This window comes from Eumetopias jubatus, unplaced genomic scaffold (genome assembly GCF_037043125.1).
Source record: "Eumetopias jubatus isolate StellerSeaLion01/CBP00866 unplaced genomic scaffold, mEumJub1_p1.0 scaffold_8, whole genome shotgun sequence".
NCBI classification, from domain to species: domain Eukaryota; kingdom Metazoa; phylum Chordata; class Mammalia; order Carnivora; family Otariidae; genus Eumetopias; species Eumetopias jubatus.
The window spans coordinates 121,464,473-121,478,422 of NW_028274814.1; the positions used below are offsets into that span (position 1 = coordinate 121,464,473).

Genomic DNA, 13,950 nt, shown 5'->3' on the forward strand with positions numbered 1-13,950 from the left:
AAGTCCAGTCTCTGCTTTATTTCAACCCTCCGAGCTAGTAAGCGTCCCTCATTGTGATGAGGTTAATTTTTTACCACCCCCCCAACCCCTTCTCGTGTGTTTCCTGAAGTAACAGCCAACATCCTCTGTTTGCTTCCAGTTGTGGCCCGCAGCTACAGGATACTCTCCATCTTTCAACACCAACCCTCACAGGAAGAGGGACCTTTGTCGGGAAGGTTTCTCCGTAGGACTCCCATTCCTACTGGGTGACAGTTTGTCTCCGGAAACCGGGGCGCCCGCAGTACAGCCAGATCTCCAGTGGTTTACGGTTGGGAGGGGCTCTTAACAGATCTGGGTAAGACTCAGGGCAACAGCCTTGAACTCCACCCTGCAACTCTCCAGGATGCTCACAGGCGACGTTGATTCACCTCTTCTGCCTATCGGGACAAATATCGGGGCTGTTGAGGTTGCCGAGGGGCCAGTTGGGGGGGACCTGCTCCGTGACCAAGCCACTTCGCTTTTCCGTTAAAAGCGGGCTTGGGCACCAGACTTGGGAGACTCCAAGCGGTGGAAGGCGGGGCGCACCCGGCTGACTGAGACGCGAGCGCGGGTCGCGTGCTCCCGGCGGCCCGGGGCGGGGCCTCCAGCCACGCCCTCCCTCCGCCTGCTGATTGGTCCTTTCGAAACAGGCAGCGAACCGCGGCGAGCTCTGAGACCCAGGCGGAGGCGGCGGCAGTTGGTCAGGGGCGTGCCAGCTTCGCACAGATTGAGCCGAGATGTCACCCTGAAGGGAGAAGTGACCATCCCGCGCCAGGGCGGGTGAGTACTTCCCTGTTTGCCTTCTATTCTCCTTGCGAGCCTTTCCTCGCCTTCTTGGGGCTGCCGCGCCTCAGTCTGCGGGCTCGAGGACCCCCGGAGCTCCGCCGAGTCGAAGCGCTGGTTTGGTTGGGTCTCCGAGCTGCGGGATCCAAGACGCTCTGCGATTGGCTCGCCGCGTGAGCCGCGTCCTCTGATTGGTCCCTGGGGCTGGCAAGGTGAAGTTTTGCCTGCCCTCTCCAGCCCACCTTGGTGCGGTGCGAGGGGCAACAGGTGTGCAGGGCGGGGGACGGCAGGTGCGACCTAGTAGCTTGGGGAAGAGGTGTCGAGCCGTTACTGGTCTGCTTTACAAACGAGAGGAAGATCAGAGCCTGAAGCTAGTTGAAGGTCTCCAGGGGCACCCTTATCCCCAAGCGCCGAGCACATAGAGGGTCACTTGATTACTCAACACCATCCTTTGGAAGAATTAATGAAGTCACTGACCTTGGAAAGAGAACAACACAGACGGTCATTTTGCCCTCTGGCGAAGTTTACAGACTCTTCCTTGTTTGTTCTCTCCAGTCCAGGCAGGGCTCTGCTTTCCCAGCTACACCCCTTAGTTTGGAGGGCTGCCTTGGGGGTGTATTGAAAAAGAAAGGGAAGGCTTGTAGATTGCCTTGGAAATCTGGGGAAACTTTTGGAAGGTGTCCTTCCTCACGCAGTCACTCCTGGTTCCTAACTAATCTTTTCAAATTGAATTTTATGGATTTAAGAGTGCTTTGTGGTATGCATGGTGGAGTTGCTGATCCAGTTCTTAAGAGATGTTTTTTTGCAGGCCCAGTCCAAGTCACTTTGGGTTTTGTTTTGCTCGTGTGAAGAGCGCTAATAACTACTTTATCAGAAAGATAAGCAGTTGGTGAACTGCTATAAGATCACCTTTCTTGGCACTTAAATTATTAGGAATTGGAATTCTAGTCACCTCAGGTTTTCTTTGGGAGGAGATTGGGTTGGATTTGAATGAAAAAGTGGAAACTGGTGAGAATCTTCTAGCATAGATTCTGATACAAGTTGTCTGATTCATGTGTTTCAAAAATTCATTAACAGCTTTGGATAGTAGGTGTCTGCTATTTTGACATTACTGAATTAAAAGTAATATTTCTTTTTAGCATAGCAAAATTGCTAAATATGCAGGCTCTGAAATCAGGCTTTACCATGGGTATGACCTTAGGCAAGTTATTTAATCTTTGTAAGCCTAAATTTCCTAATCTGTAAAAGAAGGTTAATAATAGTTCCTACCTTATCAATGGGAGGATTGCCGTGAGGATTAAATGAAATAATCCATGTAAATAGTTTAGTACAGTGCCTGACATATAGCTGTTATTATTTCTATGCTGTTTAATTTAGATTAAAAGTTTCAAGCTACACTCAACGGCCTGAGAGGTACAGGAGGTAAAGGTAGTGCCAGAGGCAGTGATGAGTTCTTAATTTATTGATCAATTTAATACCTGTAAGCACTAAAAATAGTAACTGTTGCTATTTATCAAACACATTATTACCTAGACATTGCAGGTACGTGTTTTAGGTGCTTTAGTTACATTAATGTTAAACCTCTTAGTAATCCTGTAATGTAGTTGGTGTGGAAACTGAAGCTCAGAAAAGGCAAATAACCTACTAAGTCTACTCGGAATTCAGTCCACCCCCTTTTTTTGTGTGTCACACTGCCCTTCATTTATATTCCTGGCGTTACGTAACTTCTCCGCGCAGAGTTGTTTGTATGGCCCAGATTCATTTCTGCCATGGATATAGTTTTATTTTTGAATACTTCATTAATAAAAAAATAGTAAGAAATAATTTGTGATGGTAGATCAAAGTGTGTGATAAGAGAAGAATGTCAGCAACATACATGCTATTACTAAAAACTAAATGAGTCTAATGGTGTTTGGAGAATTGACCAGTTCAGAAGTAATGTTTCCTAATTTGTATTTTCCCATTTAGCTTTGGTGTATTCACTATATTTTTACTATGCAGCACTCTTCTATTATTTTTTCCCCCTGTAAATCTCAAGTTTGGAGTTAAGAAAGTTCAGTTATTTCAATAATTTTTCTCAAGCCAACTGTTGAGGAGGAAAGTAAGGGATTAAGGTTAATATGTATTGTTATAGTTTACTTTCAGTAACATGTCTGTGTTCATGTGTTTTACTTTCTTCTTATTACCTATTGCTTTCTATACTTTGATATCAGATACACCTTTACATACCTAATGAACCATGTGATGTACATAGAATTTGAGAAAATAGGAAACTTGAGTCTGTCAGTAAGTTTATCTCAACTTCCAGTTTCACAATTTTTAATTGAAATTTAAAGGCCATAAAGAAATGCCTCAGGAGGCATGTTTACAAGATAAGGCAGTCATTGCATTTGTATTTCTTTAGTGTTTCTCCTTCTAAAAACACAAAACATTTTCTCATGTTATTACATTGTTGCATAGTAGGTTGTTTTAACAGAAAGTTGCCATTTATTTTATCAATAAATTACGAATTTCCAAAGAACTAGGATGTAATAAAATGTAGCATATGCACTAAACGTTAATTTTGTCTTTGATGTTGAAAGCATCTTAGGAATTTATAGTACTATGACCATCAGTCATATGATAGATATTGCTGAAGTGCTGACAGAGATTTCTGCATATTATCACACAACATATACTTTTCTGTAACAGTGTACAATTAACTATGTTTGAAGAGCTCACTCTATATAGTTTCAAACATAATGACTTTTCTTTTGATAGATGACTTGTTACTATTTTGGATTCTAAAAATAAAATTGACTGTTGAAAAACTTGTTTGCGTTCAGAAATTTTTTTTGTACCCTTCCTCCCCCAATTTAGAAAACATTGTGATCCCAGTAACATAATTATACATACTGTTCTGCAGATTGATTTTGGTCACATAACATCTTTTCATATCGGTAGATATAGCTCTTATTTTTTCAAGTCGCTGAATGAATCCACTGAATGTATGACAACTTATTTGAGCAGTTTCCTGTTAATAGATGCTTTATGTTGTTTTTACATTTCTTTATATTAGTGTTTGTGTATGGGTATGTTTTCCATAGAGTCTTTTAGTTTATCATATATAAAGGTAAACTGATTTTAAGTTCTTTAAAAATTTTATGATAAACGAATTGTTCTATTGAACATGAAATTAAGTTATTCAGGTTGAATCTCTACAAAACATTGCAGGAGGAAAATTTCAAATAGAAAAGCAAAGACTCCCAACAAATGAATAGTCTTTATAATTTTGCAAATAACATGTGATGTTTTTATGAAGCTGTAAGAATCTTATTTCTTTCTCTTGAAAATCTTTATCTGCTTTGGAAGCTGCTTTTTCCTTAAATGAGTATACCACAGATTTACTTCATTATTGTGTCATATTCCCTTTAGTGATAAATGCAACATTTATTGTATTTAGGAGTAATTCTGGTACTAATTTTAGCACTAATTTCTACCCAGTAGAAGAAATGGAGAATGTTACCTCCAGAAGGTTCTTATTTTAGAAAGTGTAGAATAAAATAAAAGCATATATTGCTATGTAACCTAAATTAGGGAGGGAGTTTGGGAAGTGTTTTTTAGAGGAATTGAATCTGAAGATAGGTAGGAATGAGTCTGGAAGAAAGGAGGCGGAAGATTGTTGCATGTAGATAGATCATCAGGTGCAAAGTCCCAGAGATGAGAGAGCATGCTCGAAGGGTCTAAAAGAAGTTCAGTATGGCTGGAGTGTGAGGATCAAAAGAGGCTAGAGGGGATCTATCAGGCTTTGTTAGCTTTGTTGAGGAGTTGGGGCTTTATCCTGAAGGAATTGGAGGGTCATTAAGGGTTTTAAGTAGGGAAGGAGAAAGGTGTCCTCAGATGAGGGTTTGTGAAGGCTCATCTGGCTGCAGCACATGAAGAGCAGGCTGGAGGCTTGCAAAGCTGGAGAAAAGGTGACTGGTTGGAAGCTGTTTCAGTAAACCTAGAGTGAGGGGTGATGGTGGTTTGAACTAGAGGGGTGGCCATAGATATTGAAGAGAAAATTTAGAGGTAGAAGCAACAAGATGTCACTGTTTTGACAGAGGGATGCAAGGAGGCGGTAGAGGCATGGGAGAGGAAGGAATCAAGGATGACCTATTTAACTTGGTGAATGTTGGTGCTATTCCCTGAAATAGTAAACACAGGAAGCCTTTGTAAATATTTAAATGAATAAATGATCTCAGTTATACAAAGGCAGGGCCATTTGATGATGGAGAACACATAGCACAATGGGTTTTACCTATAAATTTTGCATTTTTTGTTTGGGTTTATTTATGTTTTAGCATACTATATAAACTGGTGCCATTTTTCTCGTTGCTTCACTATATTGGACTCACTATATCTTCCAGTCATGTTCTGGATGCATATCACTTTCTCGGGGCCAAATGTCTTGACCCTCTGGGCACAGCTTCCTGTGTATTACTTTCTTATTACTGCTGTAACAAATTGCCACAAACTTAGTGGTTGAAAACAACACAGATTTATTATCTTATGGTTTGGGAGGTCACAAATCTAAAATGAGCTAAAAAAAAAAAGATATTATCAGGGCTTCCTTCTTTCTGGAGGCTCCAAAGGAAGTCCATTTCTTTCCCTTTTCCAGCTTTGAAAGACCTGTGTTCCTTTGGGCTCCTTCCTCCACCTTCAAGGCTGGTGGTGACACAACTCAGATCTGTTTCTCTGCTTCTCACATCATTCTCTGACTTTTCTGCATCCCTCTTTTTAAAAAATGTATTTGTTTTTATTGAGATACAATTAACATATCACATTATATTAGTTTCAGATGTACAACGTACATGATTTGATATTTGTATATATTGTAAAATGATCACCATAATAAATCTAGCTAGCATCCATCCCCATACAGAGTTATAATTTTTTTCTTGTGATGAGGACCTTGAAGATCTATTCTCTTAGCAGCTTTCAAATGTGCAATACAGTATTATTAACTATAGTCACCATACTATACACGACATCCCCATGACTCATAAACTGTAGGTTTGTACCCTTTGAACCCCTTCACCCATTTTGCCCACCCCCTAGTTCCCACCTCTGGCAGCTGCCAATCTCTTCTCTTTAATCTATCAGCTGGGTTGGTTGGTTTGTTTAGATTCCACATAATTGAGATCATACAGTATTTGTCTTTCCCTGTCTGACTTACTTCACTTAGCATAATGCCCTTAAGGTCTGTCTTTGTTGTCACAAATGGCAAGATTTCATTCTTTTTTATGGCTGAGTAATATTCTATTGTATTCATCTTTACCCATTCATCCATCAGTGGACACTTAGGCTGTTTCTGTATCTTGGTTATTGTAAACAATGCTGTAGTGAACATGGGGATGCATATAGCTTTTCAAATTAGTGTTTTTATTTTTTTTTTGAATAAATACCCAGAAGTAGAATTGCTGGATCGTATGGTAGTTCTGTTTTTCATTTTTTGAGGAACCTTCATACTGTTTTTTCATGGTAGCTGCACCAATTTACACTCCCATCAATAGTGCATGAGGTTTCTCTTTTCTCTACATCCTCACCAATACTTGCTATTTCTTGTCTTTTTATCTTTTAAAGATTTTATTTATTTATTTGACAGAGACATAGCAAGAGAGGGAATACAAGCAGGGGGAGTGGGAGAGGGGGAAGCAGGCTTCCTTCCCAGCAGGGAGCCCGATGCGGGTCTTGATCCCAGGACCCTGGTATCATGACCTGAGCCAAAGGCATATGCTTAACAACTGAGCCACCCACGCGCCCCTATTTCTTGTCTTTTTGATAATAGTCATTCTGACCGGTGTAAGGTGATATCTCATTGTGGTTTTGATTTGCATTGCCTTGATGATTAGTGATTTTGAGGGTCTTTTCATGTGTCTGTTGGCCATCCGTATGTCTTCTTTTGACAAATATCTATTCAGGTCCTCTGTTCATTTTTTAATCAGATTGTTTGTTTTGCTATTGAGTTGAGTTGGATATTAACACCTTATCAGGTATATGATATGCAAATATTTTCTCCCATTCTGTAGGTTGCCTTTTCATTTTGTTGATGGTTTACTTTGCTGTGCATCAGCTTTTTAGTTTGTATAGTCTCACTTATTTATTTTGGCTTTTGTTGCCTTTGCCTTGGGAGTCAGATCCAAAAGTCATCTCCAGGACTGATGTTAAGGAGCTTACCACTTATGTTTTCTTCTAGGAGTTTTATGGTTTCAGGTCTTGCAGTCAAATTCAAGTCTTTAATCCATTTGAGTTAATTTTTGTGTAGGGTATAAGATAGTGGTCCAGTTTCATTCTTTTGCATGTGGTTGTCCAGTTTTCCCAACACCGTTTATTGAAGGGACTGTCCATTCACTCTAATATATTTTAGGCTCCTTTGTTATAAATTCACCATAAATGTGTGGGTTTATTTCTGGGTTCTCTAATTTGCTCCATTGATTTATGTATCTGTTTTCATGCCAGTACCATACTGTGTGTTTTTAAAGATTTTATTTATTTATTTTTTGAGAGAGAGAGAGAGAGAGAGAGAGAGAGAGTGAGAGAGCATGAGTGAGGGGGTGGGGCAGAGGGAGAGGGAGAAGCAGACTCCCTTCTGAGCAGGGAGCCTGACATGGGGCTCCATCCCAGGATCCCAGGATCATGACCTGAGCCGAAGGCAGGCACTTAACAGACTGAGCCACCCAGGCACCCCTGTTTTGTTTTGTTTTGTTTTTATGGAAGTATATGTAATACACAATTTTACATTAGTTTCAGGTGTACAACATAGTGTTTCCACAAGTCTATACGTTATGCTATGTTCACCACAAGTGTAGCTACCCCATACTGTTTTGATTATTACAGTTTTATAATATAGTTTGAAAACAGGGAGAGTGATGCCTCTAGATTTGTTCTTCTTCCTTAAGATTGCTTTGGTTATTTGCGGGTTTTATGGTTACATATAAATTTTAGGATTGTTCTGTTCTGTTTCTGTGAAAAATGCCATTGGACTCTTGAGAGGGATGGCTTTGAATCTGTAGATGGCTTTGAGTAATATGGATACTTTTAACAATATTGATTCTTCCAGTTTAAGAACATGGAATATCTTTTCATATATTTGCATCTTCTTCAACTTCTTTCATCAATGTCTTATAATTTTCAGTTAGTATAGGTCTTTTACCTCCTTGATTAAATTTATTCCCAGGTGTTTTATTCTTTTTGATGCAACTCTAAATGGGATTATTTTCTTAATTTCTCTTTCTGATAATTTGTTTTTAGTGTCTAGAAACAACAGATTTCTATGTATTGATTTTTAAATCCTGCAACTTTACTGAATTCATTTATTAGTTCTAAGAGTTTTTTGGTGGTCTTTAGGGTGTTTTATATATAATATCATGTAATATGCAAATAGTGTCAGTTTTACTTCTTCCTTTCCAATTTGGATACTTTTCTTTTTCTTGTCTAATTGTTTTGGCTATGACTGCCAAATACTATGTTGCATAAAAGTGAGAGTAGGCATCCATGTCTTGTTCTTGATCTTAGAGGAAAGATATTCAGCTTTTGACCATATGATGTTAGCTGTGGGCTTGTCATATATGGCCTTTATTATGTCGAGTTCTGTTCCCTCTATACCCACTCTGTTGAGAATTTGTCTCATAAATTGATGTTGAATTTTGTTAAATGCTATTTCTATATCTATTGAGATGATCATATGATTTTTATTTTGTTAACATGGTATACCATGTTGATTGATTTGTGGGTGTTGAACCATCCTTGCATTTCTGAAGTAAATCCCACTTGATCATGGTATATGATCCCTTTAATGTATTGTTGAATTCAGTTTGCTGATATTTTGTTGAGGATTTTTGCATCTATGTTCATCAGGGATTTTGGCCTCTGCATCCCTCTTATAGAGACTCTTGTGAATTCATTTGACCTACCAAGATAATCTCTCATCCCATTGAGTCTTTAATTTACTCAGTCTGAAATGCCCATTTTGCCCACAAAGGTAGCATATTCACAGGTCCTGGGGATTAGGATGTAAATATTTTGGGGAACCATTATTCTGTCTACCACAAATAGAGTTTATTTAAGATGTGATAAAAACGTACTTGTCCACTGAGGCACACAAATTCCTGAGTAGCACATTGTGTCCAGAATCCATGCCCCTTGGCAAAGCTATTCTGTCCTTTTCACTTGGACCCTCCACCTATACACCATTCTTAGTTATTTTTTTTCTTTGCGATTCCTTTGGTTATCAGGCATCTCACTTGACCTGCTGGTAAAGGTACCACACAGTACAGTAACCACTGTACATATTCCACCTTGGACATGCTGGGTGAGAGGCAAAATCATTTATCAATTCATGTCACATAATAAATAAAAATAATAAAGAATACCAAAAAAATGTCTCGCAGTAGATACTTGTCTACTATATAGCTGCTTCCAAGCTCCTGTCACATTTTATTCCACAGCAGAAACACTGTGAAGAAGGTAGACAACCCAGTTTTCCCTAGAGATTTTGGTATTTCTCCTACCAAAAGTGTTTCCTAAACTTTAGGTTTGAATACTTCTTTTAATACTGCTTCCAGCAGCAGTCCAGGAACTTAAAATATAGTTGGCAAAGCAATGTACAGAAATAACAGAAAATGGTATGAAACAGTGTAAAGGCAAGTGATTGGGGAAATCACTATGTGAATTTAAGAGCTAAAGATAGAATCAGAAGTAATTCAGGCCAGTCAGGAATGGCTACTGGGAGGAGGTACATCAAACAAATTATAAGCCTGGGTTAGTTGAGATAATGAAGAATCTTTTCAACTATTCTTTCTCTATCTCCTGTGCTAACTCCTTCTCTCATGTCTAAATTTTAGATTTTCTCAGGACTTGTTCTTAGGCCCTTATCACTGCTCTCTCCATTTCTTTCTCAGATGATCTCATTCTTCTCAATGGCTTTACCTTCCAAGTATTTGCTGACAATTTCTACCTCCTCTTGAACTTTCTTCTCAGCTCTAGATTGTTATTACCTACTGCCAGACAGACACTTCCACTTGGATGTCTTTAAAGGTTTCCCAAATTAAACATGACCAAAACATAGCACTTTTGACCTATCAGTACTGTGTTCCCTGCCTTGATTTGTTCATACTTGTATCATCCTCAGCTCAGTAAATGCTCCCACTATGTATTTACTCAACTGCTTAAGCCAGAAACCTGGGAGTCATACTTGACATTTTACTCTGCCCTTACATCCCTCCCTTTCACCGCTCCTCTCTAACCATTATCAGGTCTTGGTTCTGACTGCAGTGGATATAAACTCCATCCCCTTCTCTCGAGTGGAGACATTGTCTGTGTTCTAGCTCAGTCACCATCGTTTGTCACCGAGCTACTGCAGTCCTGCAGATTTCCTAACTCTTCCTCTGCCAGGCTCCTTTCCACCTCTTTTCCTGTGTGCTCCCATTTCCTATATGGTCTCACTGTTTCTACCCTCTCTGTGTCTCCTTCTTTCATTGTTTCCCCTGGTTTTTTTACCCACATCTCTATCCACTCCCCTTTCTGTTTCCTTCCCCCTTTCTCTGTTAAACCCATCACTATTTCACTGTCGTGTTTCTCTCTCCCCCTCAAAGAGCTCTTTTGAAACTCAGAATTACATTGTCTCTCCCTTGGTTAAAGTTCTCCCATGGCTTCTCACTGCACCTAGAATAAAACGTAATTTCCTCAGCAGGCCTAGTGTGATGGGGCTGCTGTCTAATTTTTCAGTCCCCTCCTAAGCCACACATTGTCCAAGCTGCAGCCATACCTGCTTCTTTCAGTTCTAGGAATGTGCCACATTCCTCAGAGTCTTCGCAGAAATTATTCTCTGTACTTAGAACTCTTCCTCTCATTCCCTAATTCCTACCATTCTTTAAATTCATGTTTTCCCTTTAGTAAAACCATTTCTAATCATTCAGTCTAAGTCTAAAATAGGCCCCTGCTGTTTCCTTCCCTGTTCTTTCCTTCAAAGTAAAATTATCATGATTTAACACTGTGTATTCATTTGTGTGGCTGCTTTTTAAAATTTTCCCGACTGGTGTATTAGTTCCATAAGGGCAGTCACACGTCCTTTACGTTCACTACTGTGTCTCTTGGCTGTGGTGCTAGTTCATTAAAGAGGAAGAGTAAATGCTTGTTGAATCAATGAATGAGTGTACACCCATGGAAAAGCATACAGCCTGAACAATGATGTAGCCACAGAAATGAACAAAACTGAAGGAGGACAACAAGGAGACAGGCTGAATGGAGCAAAGGGCCAATGTTAGATAAGTTCCTGAAGACTTGTATTCTAGCAAAGAGAACTGTGAGTCACAAATTCCTATCTGAGGAACCTTCCCATGATGACATGGCTATTTGAAAGCTTTTGCTTTCACTTATAACTATATTTATTTGTCTGTTAGTAAAAGAAGCTTCCCATATTATGTTTAATGATTTCTGGGTATTATTAGCTTTATCACTTTTTAATTTGATAAGTTATATTAAATGAACTATAATTATGTCTCATCATAGTATTAATCATACCAACTCATTTAAGTGGTAGTTATATGTCAGGTACTTCATGGGTATCATCTCATATAATCTTTATAATACCATATGAAGGAGGTGGTGGTATCTCATTTTACAGGTGAGAGCACTGAGAATCAGAAAAGTTAAGCACCCCAAGGTCATATAGCTAATATGCTAGACCTGGAATTCAAACCAGATGTGTCTGCTACTTTCTACTACCATAGTTGGTACCTTTTAAAGTACACATTTTAGTACACATTTAAAAAATGAAATATCTTCGGTATAGCTATAGCATTTCCATTTTCCCTATTAGGCAATTAGGAAATATTTAACTGAAAATTTTAAAGTTAAGAAAGTACCGCCCCCACCCCGAACAAATCAGAGAGGATATCTTCTTCAGTTGTTTTAATAAATGAAGCATTAAAAAATGATGAAATGGTTTTTGACATACAGAAAGGCGTACAGACTAGTATAATAACACCTGTGTTCTCACCATTTATCTTGAAATAAAATCTTATCAGTACAGTTGAAAGGCTTCTGTGCATTCCTTCCCAGTCTCATCTTCCTCCCTCTCCTCAGCAATAAGCATTGTTCACTATCCCAATTTTGGCATGTATCGTATCCCTGCAGTTTATGTATTTTGGCAATAATCTGGTGTCTGAGTGCTAAATGTGGTATGGTGGCAGTTAATGTCATTATTTATCTGAAAAAACTTACCGTGTTTCTTTGCCTTTTTGCCATTCTTTTCCAAACTCCCCCCTGATTTGTACTAGGAATGCTCTATGCCACCTTATGCTCTCCCATAATATCTTTTAATGTGGGTGGGGGATAAAAATGTACTCAGTTTCAAAACCTACAGCTGTGGGAAAAAGGATCCGTTCAACAGGTTGGCATTTTCCTGCATTATGATCTGAAGTCAAATTGGTATGAAGAGGCTAACCATAAATGATCTTGAAGATCTCATGACTGAATCTTTTCTAGGATGAGTGGGTTAGGTCCAAATCCTGTTCAGTTTCAGGTGGATGAGTGAGTGCCTTCTGTGTTTCTGTTTTCCTCAGATTTTAAAAGCTTAGTACTCTTCCTTTAAGATCTCCGTATAAACTCCTGGTCTTGTGAATGATTCCCAGCAGGGTTACAGTATAGTTTAGTCACATGATAGGTCTTTTTGCCCAAATCTAAGGGAAAAGACTTCCTCAAGTTGGCAAAGAATTGAAATATGCTCCTCCCAAAAGAGAGACAAAAGCAAAACAAAGTAAAGGCAATGATTTGCTGATTAAGATGCACCTCCAAAAATGAAGTGTTGCTGATTCAGCATAATTGGTTTATGTGAGAAAAATAGAAACTGAGACTTTTAGGGAAATAGGTAGTAACAAAATGAGTGAGAGGCAAGAATTGTGGTTGTGATGCAGACTTGGGGTAACTATAGAATAGATGCTACTCTTGGAATTAAATGCCCGAGAACACAAAAATGGTTTAGAAAAAGAATAGTAAATGACTAGAAAATATCAATAACTGGCTCTATGGGACACGATGAGTACTCATTAATTAATTGATTCACTGATACAATCTCATCAGTTTATAGAAATTTCCCAATAAAAGCATATATTTGCATATGTGATAGTTTTTCATATATGAAGATACATTATAGCTTATCTGAGTATGATTTCATTAGAAAATTTCTTTTTAAAGGTAATTCAGATGGTTATATTTTTGTCATCTTAAAAGTAGTTCTTTGCATTACACAAGAAGAATGCTTTGAAAAATATGTATATAAAAGACTCTTCTGCTAAAGTTCAAGTGACTGAAGGTTGTGCACAAATTCTTTATTTCTTTCATAAAACCAATTTTGTTGCATTTTCCATAAAAAGTGCAACTATTAAACATTCTTATGATAGCTTCTTTGTGAATGTGTCACTGTTCTTATTTTGCACATGCCTTATAATTTAGGCCTTCTTTTGTTTTGGGTTGGCAGTTCCAACTGTTAAAGCTCTTGTCTGATTATGTGGGACTCCTTATTTTAATGGGAGCAGCTTCTTTGCTGCATTTTTAAAAAATGGTCTCGGAAGCTTCTTACTGTGGATCTTTGTTGAGGACAAAGGATTATTTATGCTAAAGGAAAATGTATTCCCCACTGAATTAGCTCGTGGGAAGCATAACAAGCTCATTAGTAATGCTCAATTGTACTTTGGCCTTTTGCTATGGTAGAGAGAAGGAAAAATGACATCAAAAAGGACATTCTGCTGTCCTTTGCCTTCCCGCAAAGAAAACGTGATGTAATATTAGACTTTTCAGTTAGATTTAGCTCAAGTTCAACTTTGGTACCAGAGGAAATGTTCCTGAAAGGAAAGTGGTGTGTGTAGTTGGTACTGTGCCTGAGGTATGTTGGTATAACTTAGAGGAGAAAGTAACTTTTCCTTGGAAATTGACAGCATTATAGACCATTTTTATTTTTTTCTTATAATGTTTTAATGGTGGTTTATAATAAAAAATAGACTAGTGTATTATGCTGCTATAAGCAATCAAAAATCCTAGGTTTTATATAGTCTCTATTATTCTGAGTGGTTTTAAACTCTTCACCTTTTTTCCCATCTAAAAATACATTAAATGATTGTATTAATCTAA

The 13,950-nt window shown here is 38.5% G+C and overlaps 1 protein-coding gene across 1 annotated transcript in view; it reads left to right on the forward strand.

Annotated features, from left to right (window-relative positions):
* The first annotated feature begins 722 nt into the window (after positions 1 to 722).
* The window catches only part of GAS2L3 (growth arrest specific 2 like 3), a 35,982-nt gene continuing 22,754 nt past the window's right edge, over positions 723 to 13,950 (forward strand). The window contains exon 1 of the mRNA XM_028121682.1: positions 723 to 798. The gene's annotated coding sequence lies outside the window, so the exon portion shown is untranslated. The remainder of the gene's footprint in view (positions 799 to 13,950) is intronic.